Below are 12,360 nucleotides of genomic sequence, written 5' to 3'. Positions count from 1 at the left end.
TTTTGCTCTTAGTGGAGGTATTTAGGTTCTACCGAAGCCTTAAGGCGAATAAGTGATACTCATTTTGCTTCCCTTTGTAGAGAGCTGCTAGTATCAGTATGTCAAAATTCCTTGCACCCTCCAAACTTAAGTGAGCTGTAGGTGAATGTTGTCTTCATCACTTGAGTGATGAAGAAGTTGAGATTTTAAAATTTTCCTATGGGTAGTCATTCATGCTGACACTGAGAAGTCAAATAGTATGCCACAGGATGTAGCATATATTCTGAATTGGCAGAATGAAATATGCGTGCTGCTGCATCTGCTTGTAAAATGAGAATTTCGAGTTTTAACTCAGATCAGGGTGTAAAAGGAATTATGCTTAATGTAAAGTTAAGATATAAGAAGCATAATAATTCTGAGTGAATTCCATGTTTGGCATATATATAACTGGTGATTTATGTAGTAGACATTTTGCACACAGATTATTTTTACCTAAAACATGAAAACATTTCTGTCAGTACTGTGTCGTGAGGGTCATTTTGGTCTTCTACACCAGGGAGCATAGGACGCAGTTTTAAGCAAATTCAGCTATAATGCATGCAAAGCATCCGTGTAATAATACATTAACTATTGCAAATAAAATTACACTTTTGGGATACTAAGCTGATAATATTTGAAAGCCTCCTTACAGGACTGAAAATTATATTCTCCAATGCTCTTCACGTGTATCATAGTGCCTTGCAATTCAGTGAGAAGGTTGCCAGAGGAAGTGTAAGTGATCGTGGAGGTAGCGATTGTCATGAAAACTGGTATTGGCTTTGCCTCACCAGCAAAGGTGTGTGAATGATGGGTAATTGGTAAATTAGCCTTTACAGCTTTTGCTTCTTGTGAAGATCATGCAGTTGTAAAACCTGCTGTTGCTGTTAAGTCAGAAAAATCATGGAAAAGCGATAGGCTACTAAAAAGAAAACATTCGGCAACTTTCTCAGGATCGATTCCAGTTTTATGTTTAAAGTGAAGTAAGAAGAATATTCGCAGAAGGGAAATGGACTTCTCAAAACCAAAATGGGACTAGATTCCTGGTCAGACAAATCATGATACTGCAGGGCTTTATTTAAAATGAGAGTCTGAAAGGAAGCTGAGAAGTGCTAGGAACATTCAGGTCAGATAATAGCACGTTGGTGATGTTTGTTAGTAACAGACAGCTGGAGCTGTATCTCAAAACTGGGCTTAGATTTCGCTGGGAAGGCTAGGAGTGTTTTAAGTCTCCTCTTTTTCTCTTGCCCACAGTGCTGGCAGCTTGCAGGATCCCTGGCTACTCCCCAGCAGTACTGCTCCTCTGAAGCTGCAGGGGTGTTTCGGCACTGCATAGTCCTTAGGCCGAAAGAAAGGGGTTTTCCTTGGCTGCAGTCCCATGCTGTGGGCCCACCTGTGGTCCCTGGTGTGGTGTGGAGGCAGGAGAGCAGGGCGAGGGTGTCTATGTCGACCCCTCTCGGTTTCTCTCCAAAGGCACTGGGGCTGTGCCCGCTGGAAGTAAGCCAAGCTTTAAGAGAAACAGATGGAATTTAGAAGCAATCTCTGGGAAGGAAGCTATTGCAAACAGCTCTTATTCTACCACTGAAACTTAAAACTGCAAGTTTTCCTGCAAAAGGTTTAGCTATGGCAGAAAGTAAAGCAAACCAAAACAAACAAAAAAGTCTTCTTCCACTTGGAAGTTTTTTGGTTTGAGGTCTGTCAATAACTGTTGTAAAATCATCATGCTGCTGGTCTGGAGAAGATCCTTCTTTATGTACAGGCTGCTAAAACATCATCTGCTACATGGTCACCTGGGGATATCCTACCTTTCTTTGAAACATCTAGTATTAGTTACAGTCAGGAGCAGCATACTGGAAGAAACAGCACAGAGCTGTGAGATCTAGTTTAGCTGCTCTTCAATTTCACCAAATAAATAGCTGTCTCCGCAATTTGGCTAATGAGCAACACAAGGCAAAGAATGTCCTTGCCTTTCATTAGAGGTACTGTAGGGTTTTCCAAGGAGAGCACAGAGCTCTTTTTCCCAAATGGTGAATTACCTAATTTCAGTAAATTGCCTCCTTTCCAAGTTGTACAAGCAACTCTCTTTTATAGCTCTTCAAGGAGATACTGCCAGGTGTAACACATAGTGTAGGAAATACTTAATGATGCGAGTTGCTCCCAGACTGAAAAAAGCCTCAATTTTTTTCTCTGTTAAACCCAAGTAATTTCATTAATATTTTTCCAAGCCAATGAGCAAACAAAGAGTATCTCCCTGCATACTAGATTCAGGCACAGCTCATCCTTGGTAGTAACTTCACATAGAAACATTAACAGCAGCTTTTATTATTCGTGTTTTTTATCTACTTCGTGGAAGCAGAACAGCACTAATCAACTTAACTTACTTGATTTGAGTTCCTCTGAAACAGTTCTTGTATATCTTGTTTGGGAAGAAGATAAGAAGCATGAGATATCTTTGCCCTGGAAAGGGAAACAAAAAGAAGGGTTGTAGTGTCATAAAATACTCTTTTCTGTAATCTGTTTTCGGGTTTGGTTTTTTGTTTGGTTTTTTGTGGGTTTTTTGTTTGTTTAGGGTTTTTTTTTTTGTGAGAGGGGGAGGTGGTGGTATCAGTTATAAAAGAGGTATAAGCTAAATTGTTCAACATCTTTGTCAGCAACATGGACAGTGGGATTGAGTGCGCCCTCGGCAAGTTTACCGACGACACCAAGCTGGGTGGTTTGGTTGATACACTGGAGGGAAGGGATGCCATCCAGAGGGACCTTGACACGCTTGTGAGGTGGGCTGATGCCAACCTTATGAAGTTTAACCAAGACAAGTGTAAGGTCCTGCACCTGGGTCAGGGCAATCCCAGGCACAGCTACAGGTTGGGTGGAGAAGAGATTCAGAGCAGCCCTGGAGAGAAGGACTTGGGGTGTTGGTTGATGAGAAACTTAGCATGAGCCGGCTTCAGTGTGCACTTGCAGCCCAGAAAGCCAACTGTATCCTGGGCTGCATCAAAAGAAGTGTGACCAGCAGGTCAAAGGAGGTGATTCTGCCCCTCTACTCTGCTCTCGTGAGACCTCACTTGGAGTACTGCGTACAGTTCTGGTGTCCTCAACAGAAGAAGGGCATGGAGCTGGTGGAGCAAATGCAGAGGAGGGCCATGAGGATGATAAGAGGGCTGGAGCACCTCCCGTACAAAGACAGGCTGAGAGAGTTGGGGCTGTTCAGCCTGGAGAAGAGAAGGCTGCATGGAGACCTCCTAGCAGCCTTCCAGTATCTGAAGGGGGTCTATAAGGATGCTGGGGAGGGACTCTTCCTTAGGGACTGTAGTGATAGGACAAGGGGAAGTGGGTTTAAACTTCAACAGGGGAAGTTTAGATTAGATATAAGGAAGAACTTCTTTACAGTGAGGGTGGTGAAGCACTGGAACGGGTTGCCCAGGGAAGTCGTAAGTGCTCCATCCCTGGTGGTGTTCAAGGCCAGGCTGGATGGGGTCGTGGGTGACATGCTTTAGTGTGAGGTGTCCCTGCCCATGGCAAGGGAGTTGGAACTAGATGATCTTAAGGTCCTTTTCAACCCTAACTGTTCTATGATTCTATGATTCTAAATTTCATTCATGTGCAGAAGATGGAGGGAAATCTATTTGTCCAGAATGTTCCTGAAAGGTCATATTCTAGATATGTTCTGATACATAAGAAATATTGCTGTCAAATGTAGGTGGTTGTTATGGGTGTTGTCTGTACAGAAAATGCTCTCCAACTAGAAGACAGTCTCAGAAAAAACTGGCGTTGTGCAAGTATGAGGGCGAGGCTCTGTAAGGCAGTACCTGCTGGTCTATGTCTTCCAAATACAGTCTGCATCACTCTACCTCATCCTCCAAATCTGCTAAATGTACAGGTATAAAGATGGAACTTTTTAGTGTGAAATGGTCCTGGACTTCCGTAGGAATCTGATCTGAAGTCAAAGCTGTATTAGCTTCATAAGACATTAATCACATGTTTTGTATTTCAAATAACTGCTTTTTTTTGACATTCATATGATATGGCTCTTTTACTGCACTGCTGTAATTTTCCACATTTGTTTCATGGGACTGTTAAACGCTATTGCTTGTGAGAGAAGTAATTCATGGTTTCTAAAGCATAAAGAAGTGTGTGGTTAAACTATATGAAGGCAATGTTTTATGCAGTTGTGTTTTAATTCAGGCTTTGTTACCTTTATTATTACTGATCACTATTTTATAATAAAGCTACAGTTTGGAATCAGAATAGGTATGCTTTAATTTAAACTGAGCTGGAGCCTGGTACTAGGACTGTGTTTGTCCTTTCCAGAAGAGCAATGCTGCAGAAGGCTGTTGTACAATTAATCCATTCATATGTTTGAGTGGGAGATATTACATGTATCGTCTTGAAAGTATTAAGTAAAATGAGTACCTGGAAGAACTGAGTAGCTATTAATATTAATAACAATACAGAAACCTTCCTCATGAGTAATATACTATCTGCAGATCTATGGAGATGATTTATTTTAAGGCATCTTGAATGTAGTATTTCCATTTGCAAACAGATTTGATCAAATAAACATAGGGCTGGAATTGTAATGTAATTGTATTACCTATAAGCTAGTACATAAAACAGTAACACAGATGCCTAACAAAAGGCTGAGTAGCTTCTTCAGCTTTGCTGATGAATATCAGTGTAAGTCGTGTAAGTCTAATAATCAAGCAGAAAAGCAAGAGAAAGTAATATCCCTAGTCTTGTCAAAACATAAATGGAATATAGATGAAGGTTGATGCGTGAGTAAAAATGCATGCTGGATTTAATGTAAGGAATAATGACGTAAAGCTGAAATTCAAAAACTAATAAAAATATCCTTTTGTGGCCTGATACATAGCATATCTTGGGAAATACAAACTGCTCTGAATTACAGATCAGACAGAACCAGACCTGCCATATATTTGGTTTGGTTTTTCATCTTGCCATGTCTTCATTTAAGCAAAGTAGAGGCTGGAGGGTACCTGGGGACTTTAAGTACAAGCAGCTACTGTATGACAGCTATTGAAACACTGAATCTAACAGGCTGAGGAGAAATTTGGGGTGTTTTTTTTTTTGCTGCTCATCTTTATCATGGAACTGTAGAACTTTTAATCTCTATAATTGCAAAGTGTTGGGAAAGTGTTGGAAGAAAGGAGAATTCTGTCACAGCTCTGAAGTTACCAAATGCTTTTATTTTTGCAGAGTGCAGTTGGTGGCATAACTTGTTAGCTAATCCAGTGCAAGTCACATATGCTGATGATTTTGAAAAGAAGACAAGACAGCAAAGGTAAGACTACTAGTACTAACCCTGGGTTATGTCTGCCTTTGAACGGAGTCCAAAGAAGGTTGTCAGGTATGCACTGAAGAATATTAGTATAAATAAATGTGTGTATGTGTGTAGAATTTAGGGGGAAAAAACCCCACCCAACCTGTAAAAGGAAATTGAGTCCATTGTTTCTGGTTTCAATGAAGGGATTAGAATCTTTCTACTTTTTGAGTAGAAAAAAATGAAATCATTTTCTTGTCTGTCAACTATGCACTGTTTTGGCAAATATGTCAGTACTTACCAGTTGGAATCAGTGAGACTGATGATATTTTGTGTAACATCTGTTATAAAAAAAAAAGCAGTATTAATTTTGTTTAATAAAAAGTGGAACACCTTGTGACTTAAAGGAATGGTCTCAAATGAACAGGATAAAGCATATTACCGTCACACTGCAAATTCCTGTTGACTTTGCTGACAGGAGGGTCCCACCCATTGTGAAATCAAAGGAGTAATCAAATCAAGAGAGATTAAGTTTCCATCACATCATGCTGGCAGAAGAGTTCCATTCTTCTTGGAGGAAACATAAATTAACAGAAACTTTTTATCTTCTCCACCCCTCTTGTCATGCACAGCTTCTGAGCTTTTGGAGCTCTTGCTAGCTGTCTCTGGTCAGGATGGAATGACTCAAAGTAATTTCATGTTTATATTCTTCCTGAAGGGAGTTTTAGCAATATACCTGAATAAAAGCAAACAGCATGAGTCTCACAAGGCTGCTGCTGGAACTTATTGCAACTTACTGCTATTCTTCTCTATCATCTGTCTGCTTTCAAACATACTCCAGCCATAGGTCTAACTTGTCGCTATCATGTGCCTCAGCAGCATTGTTATTAGCTTCTTTGTAACTATATGTTTGTATGCTGTTGGGTTTCAACATTGGTATGTACAATGTTTGAGGGAATGTAGAAAAGGGATCCTCAGCTGCAGAAATCCTATGTATGAAAATATTATTCACTTTTATAGGAATTTTTCTTTCCCTGTGTGTCCTTGTTGTTTTCTTTGAAAATTTTACCTGTTTTGGCTGAAAAAATACCCATCAGCTCTCTAATCAGCTTGGTTCTAGCTTTGAAGAAACTGCACGATGCCAGCAACTACTCTGGTATCTCGTATCTCAAATACTTTCAACTGAGTGTTACATGGTAAAGTGTACTGGTTACTTTTCAACTGACAACTTGAGGAATGACCTACCTGGGGCAGACCCCCAGAGTTAAGGACATGATGTGCTACAATATCACATAGAGCTGTTCCCCGATCTGTCCAGAATGGTAATTTCTGTTATGTGCAAATCAGCAAATTATGCACTTTGAATAGTCTGTGATTTGATAACAGGTCTAGGACCCCTTGATTAAGCAAGTTCGTGATATGACAATGTCACTGAAAGCAAATGAACTAATCGATGTGTACAAAGTGTGTATGTATGAATGTGTGTGTATGAATGTGGGAGTTGAAAGTAGGTAGGTTTTGTTGGTGTATTATCTTAAACTGCTCTCAGTATAATGGCATGGATTCTGTCCTATAAGTTGCCAGAAAGGAAAGTTGTTGCTAAGTAAAATATTCAACAGGATTGCAAATATCCTCCCTAATGAAACAAATCTCCTGCTCTTGTTAATTCCAAAAGTAAAACATAACTTTACATATGAGCTCTAGAAAATGGAGGAGCACAAGTCCACCTTTCAGAGGAGCATATGATTATAAAATTTAATTTGAGTAGGCCAAACCTTTCAGGAAGATTGCGTCTGAGCCTGTAAGACTTGGCAAACCTCTGAGTCAGAGAAATGTTTCTGCTTTTTCTGTTAAAAGCAGAAATATTTTTCAATATTTCTGTTGGCTGAGAAAATTAATCTAATTTCTAGTCAGAGAAAAATGAAAGAATAGCCTGACCTAAAAAGATTGATTTAGTCTGTTGTATTTTATATAAAAAAATGAAGGGCCTGAGAAGGCTTGTCTGTAACTCACGTTTTCCGTTTCAGCCTTCACACTGGCAAGTTTACCTGAAAATCAATATTTTACATTGTAAAAAATACGTTCTGTGTCAAGAATTTTCTCAAGCAGTATAGATCTTAAACGAAAATGCCAACACTTGCCAGGTAAATATTTGTAATGAATAATCTGTCTGAATCCCTGAATCCCAGGAAACTGTGGATCTGGAAGCAGTGTCCAGCTTCTCCAGTGGTGCTCTTCTGCAGTTATTCCTCCCCTTTCCCCTCTGTATATTTGTTCATTATGTTTACCACAAGGCTGCATCGTTACTCTTCCTTTGGCAGCTGTGACTTTTCTTGCAAATGTCAACCCTCAGCAAAAAAGCAGTGCTTAAGCAGTAATTACGCAGGCTGCCCTGCAGGAATACGGCACTCACTACAGAGCAAAGCATGCCAGGTACTCTGGGACCTTTCCATTGGTTCTGGTTTGTCACGTGTAAATAGAAAGAGGTGGTAGGATTTTATTTGAGCAGTGCATGCTAGAGGCAGGCAGTTGTTTCTCATCTCTGCTATCATTTTATCTGGGATATATGTCACCTAAACTTACATGTTTCAAGCACTTCTGTCAATGGTGTTTATACCTGCCTGTGTCTTCTAAAACAGTTCAGGATCCATAATATGTAAAGTCTTCTTGATGCTATATTCTGAGGAGGCAGCTGAATGTTGATTGGATTCTTCGCACTCTTGAATAGGTGATCTGAAAGATTTAATCTTAAATAGCTGGTCACTTGTTCCTACTAGAAACCTGGATTATCACTTCCAGGGAGGTTGTGCTGGGACCAAATCCTTAATTACTATATTCTGCATCCATTCCTGTAGTCTAGGTCTCAAAATAGCACGTTGTTACAGAAGTAATCTCTTCAGAGTTAGACTGCCCACTAGTTAGCAGTATTTCAATCCTGCATAAACCATGATTTAATATGAAAGTCACTAAAGTTATCATGAAGACAAAGTACAATGATTCTCTTATGTCATGGTATGAAATGGAAAAGTGGAAATTGGGTTTATATTTAAAGTTACCATATTCTCACTCTGCACTTAAAAACAAGTGCATTCTACTCTACATGTAGCACAGATGGTTCAAGCTTCTGGAAAACCCGTGACAGCTACCGCTGGAGAACATAACTCAGAATCTATGTTGTTAGGCAGCTTTGCTGCAGATGCTTGAAGGTTCCAGACAGATTTTATGAAGAGAAATTATGTCTTATTCTGAAGAAAATGAAGAAAAGACAAAACCCCAGCCTCTCTCATCAGACTATGGAAAAACACTTAGGTTACATTTTGCATGTAGATGAACTGTTTTGATTATCCTCGCAATTTTATGGAGATTAGAGCTTTTCTGTAAAGTGTACACCTTGAGACTAATTTTTTGCATCACAGGCTGAAAGCAAATGTTGAAACAATGAGAACTTCAATACAGATCACCCCTGCTTTTTTATTTTTATATATATGTGTGTGTGTATGTGTATATGTGCATGTATGATGTTAAGGGAAGCTGTTTGTAATGCAAATGGATACTGTTCACTCAGCCTAGTTAAATTTTCATTGTACTCTTTCAATCCTTTTGGGATAAGAATCATCTTTTTATAATATGAGTTTAGAGACCCTGTGCAATATGGCTGTTACTATACCTGATGACTGTAGGGCTACCTCAGCTTGAAGAATGATGATCAGGGCCTTTTGGAATGTTAAAATATGATGTTTGTTTTTTTGTTTTTTTTTTTTTGGTATGTTCAGTTTGCTCAGTATTTTACACAGTAATGAAATTGTGGGAGGGAGCAATATGTTCCTCATTCCCCAGTTATCCCTGTCCTTATGCGCCCTTAATATAGTGCTGCCAATAGGGATATGTCTGTTGGATATAGCCAGGAAGGGGCAAGACCTATCTGGGTCGTGTGAAACAGCTACAGCTTGCAGTCCAATCCATTATTCTCCTCCCTCCTTTCTCAGGGTGCTGCATCTGCCCCTACCTTTATGTAGGGATCTGATCACTGACTTCCATTTAATTAGGCAACAGGTTTTGAAACATTTCCCTCCCAAAAATTCACTGTGAATTGTGAGACAAACAGAAAATTAAGCAGGAAGTTTGGAATGGAAATTGCATGTCCAAGCAGAGAAAGAGAAGGAAGGAGACTGAGACTCTCTGAAGCTTTTTATGCACTTAGTGATTCTACGAGTGATAAGTGAATGTTATGAGGCATAGTGGAGATTTAGAGCTGTAATTGCTTGGCAAATAGAACAAGAACTCTATGCATAACAAGGACAAACAAATATATTTTACAAAATTAACATGATACCATGTTTGTGCTCTTTAATGATAATGTGTAGCATAAGCTGACCCTGGATCTAGGTAGGGCTCAACGTCCAGTGTAGTGATAACCCTATTTCAGAAACAATTCAGATTTTTGTGTAGATAAGAAAAGATCTGAGTTTGCTTTTGGTGCTTTGCCTGAGACTCCTACTGAGGAGTAAAGGAGAATTACTTGTGTCTTTAAGAAAAATAATTTTCACTTTGTGTGGCACATTGAAAGTATTGCATAACTTAAGTGTTTCCTCCAGTTTGCTGTACCACGTGGTTTTTTTTTCCCCTTTGGCAAGCAGACTGCTTACTCTAAAGAATTTAGAACCAGATTGTTTTCCAAGCAGGGACTAAATAATTTAGAAGGATATATCATACGGGAGTGAGCTTATACACACACGTTGTGTAGTATTTCTCCGTGTTACCAAACGCAGTAGAGGAGGCCACCCACACAGTCCAAGTACAGTATCCAAAACTCATAAGTTTTCTTTAGCTTTTTGTGTACTTCCTCACAGTGTATTTTCATGTGTCTGTGGCACCATGGCTGCCTCTCAGGTACCTGGCACTTTGTGATTTAAACTACAGCTGTGAGAAGCTGTGAAAAAGTGTGTGTTGCCAGCAGAGCTGGTGAAAAGTATTTTTCAGTCTGGTTAGAAAGAATTAATGTATTGTGACAAGCCACTGGAGTGAAATGGTCCAGAACCAAAATATTGGAAGGGATCTGACAAAGTGGTTGAGTAGGCTTCCAAAACAGGTTCTCATCCTCGCAAGCCAAGAGATGACATGGGAACAAGGAGAGTGGTCTTCAAAAAACCTGCCAAGAGGAATCTTGAGGATTGCAGACCTCTAGGCCTGAGCTCTGATTTAGGATGGATGTGGGAAGTAGTAATTTGGGGTTAGGAGTGCAGAGGAGCCTGGAGGTTTTGGTTTTATTTTACTGTCTTGTCCTAAAGATTCAAGCTTGCCTTTTCTTTTTCATACTGATTACTTTACTGCCAGTCTGCAGAGAGGGGAGACCTGAGTGTTGCTGTTACAGCCTCTGTGGGTCTTCCATCTATAAGGAAGCCTTGCCTAGACCCCCAGGCAGGGCAGCTGCTAGTCTTTGAGCTGAACTGCCGTTAAAGTCTGTGCTATGGCAGACACACTGCGGAGGCAAGTCCCCACATCCATCTTGTACACAGTGAAGGAACATTATTTTGTTGTGTTCCTGAAAGGGTAATCCTGTAGTTGTGGCTGTTGCTGACCAGTGTCCTACCTGAGCAATTGATATTTTACTGTAAACACAAGCAATAAAACCAGTACTATACTTGCTTACCTTAGGTAAAGTCATCCTGGCTATAAGCCAAGAGGAAATTGAGATGGCTGTCCATATTGACAGAAGCAGGACTTGAATCTCTGTGAATTAGTCAGAGGTTTCCCTTGTCTCAATAATTTACTGTTTCAGAGAATTGAGCCACCTAATACTTTGGCAATTAAGTACCATCAGGAAAAAAAAAAAAAAAAGGAAAATACAGAAAGCCACTTGGGGTATTGCTTCTGAGCTACGTACTGATAGAACTGAAGGGGTATTATCCTTGCACAATCAGACCTGTGAAGTGATGGCAGTAAAAGCAGTTTAAGAAGCCATTCTTTTTTTAAAGAAGTGAATCCAGACTGATTTTACCTAACCACACTTTATGTAGTAGAGCAGTAATCTTCTCGCCTCAGTATTACACAAGTTCTACATGCAGCACTCCTACAAGTAAAGCTGAAGCAAGGGAGGAGTTGTTCTTTTTTCTTTTAAAGGAACTTGTGTCATGAATGGCTTCGCCTTTTACCTTTTATTAAAAAGAAAAAAAAAAAAGATAAAAATAAAGGAGAGGACAGGCATTGATGCACAGAGAACATAAAAGAAGTATTTCCTAAGAAGAAATACTGAAATGCAGCAGTCTATGTGCCAGAAGATTTTTAAAGTGATCCACAGCTGTATGGTTGTAATCTTCTCTCATGTCTCCAGCAGAGATGGAATAATAGACAGAGAATTCATCCTTCATATTTTAGAGTTCTGCAGCTCAAAAGGAAAGCTCTGAGATGCCTGATTCCAGTTTTCATAGCGGTACAAGAGGGCAATTTAGCATTCCTCAGCATCATGGCAGCAAAGAGCATAAGGAGAAAAGAAATAGATAGTTAAAACCTTAAAAAATCGTTTTGACATTGACACATGCTTATTTTTCACAGTATTTTCAGAGGTTTATGCTGAAATGGAAGCCTTTTAATAAAACAGTTGATATCCTGCTACAAAAATGGTATAAAGAAAAGCCATTTCAGAATACGTTCAGCGTGCTATGTATGTGAATGAAGGGAAGAGTAATGAACAAGTTTGCCAAAGCAAACTAGATAAAAGCAAAATAAACAATAAAAAACCAAAGCGCTGTTAATAAGTAGTACAACCTGCACTTGCTTTAGTTGTGTAGCTCTTTTTTTGGCAGAGATTCAAAAATATTTGTGGCAGCAGGAGTACAAGGCCCCTGTGCTTTCTGTGTAAGCTTTACACAGATGGTTTCCTATTACTGAAGCCAAGTGCTTGGCACTATTCAAGAAAGGGTTTGGCCACTAATAGGAAGAGCAAGAACAGGGTTGTGCAACCATACAAACTGGAGTTTTTCATAAAAGAGAGTGTGGTTCAAAACTGTTAAAAGTCTACATGCTTCCTGTAACAAGCCAGCCTTTGACTAATTTGTGTGAGAGAGGAG

The 12,360-nt window shown here is 39.6% G+C and overlaps 1 long non-coding RNA gene across 1 annotated transcript in view; it reads left to right on the top strand.

Annotated features, from left to right (window-relative positions):
• Positions 1-12,360, top strand: part of LOC115612842 — a 226,327-nt gene that overhangs the window by 208,942 nt on the left and 5,025 nt on the right. Inside the window, exon 2 of the long non-coding RNA XR_003993178.1 lies at positions 5,230-5,314. This is a non-coding gene — a long non-coding RNA (uncharacterized LOC115612842). The remainder of the gene's footprint in view (positions 1-5,229; positions 5,315-12,360) is intronic.

Source organism: Strigops habroptila, chromosome 9 (assembly GCF_004027225.2).
Source record: "Strigops habroptila isolate Jane chromosome 9, bStrHab1.2.pri, whole genome shotgun sequence".
NCBI lineage: Eukaryota > Metazoa > Chordata > Aves > Psittaciformes > Psittacidae > Strigops > Strigops habroptila.
The sequence above is the reverse complement of the archived record's forward strand: the minus strand, read 5'-3'. Positions and strand labels throughout refer to the sequence as shown.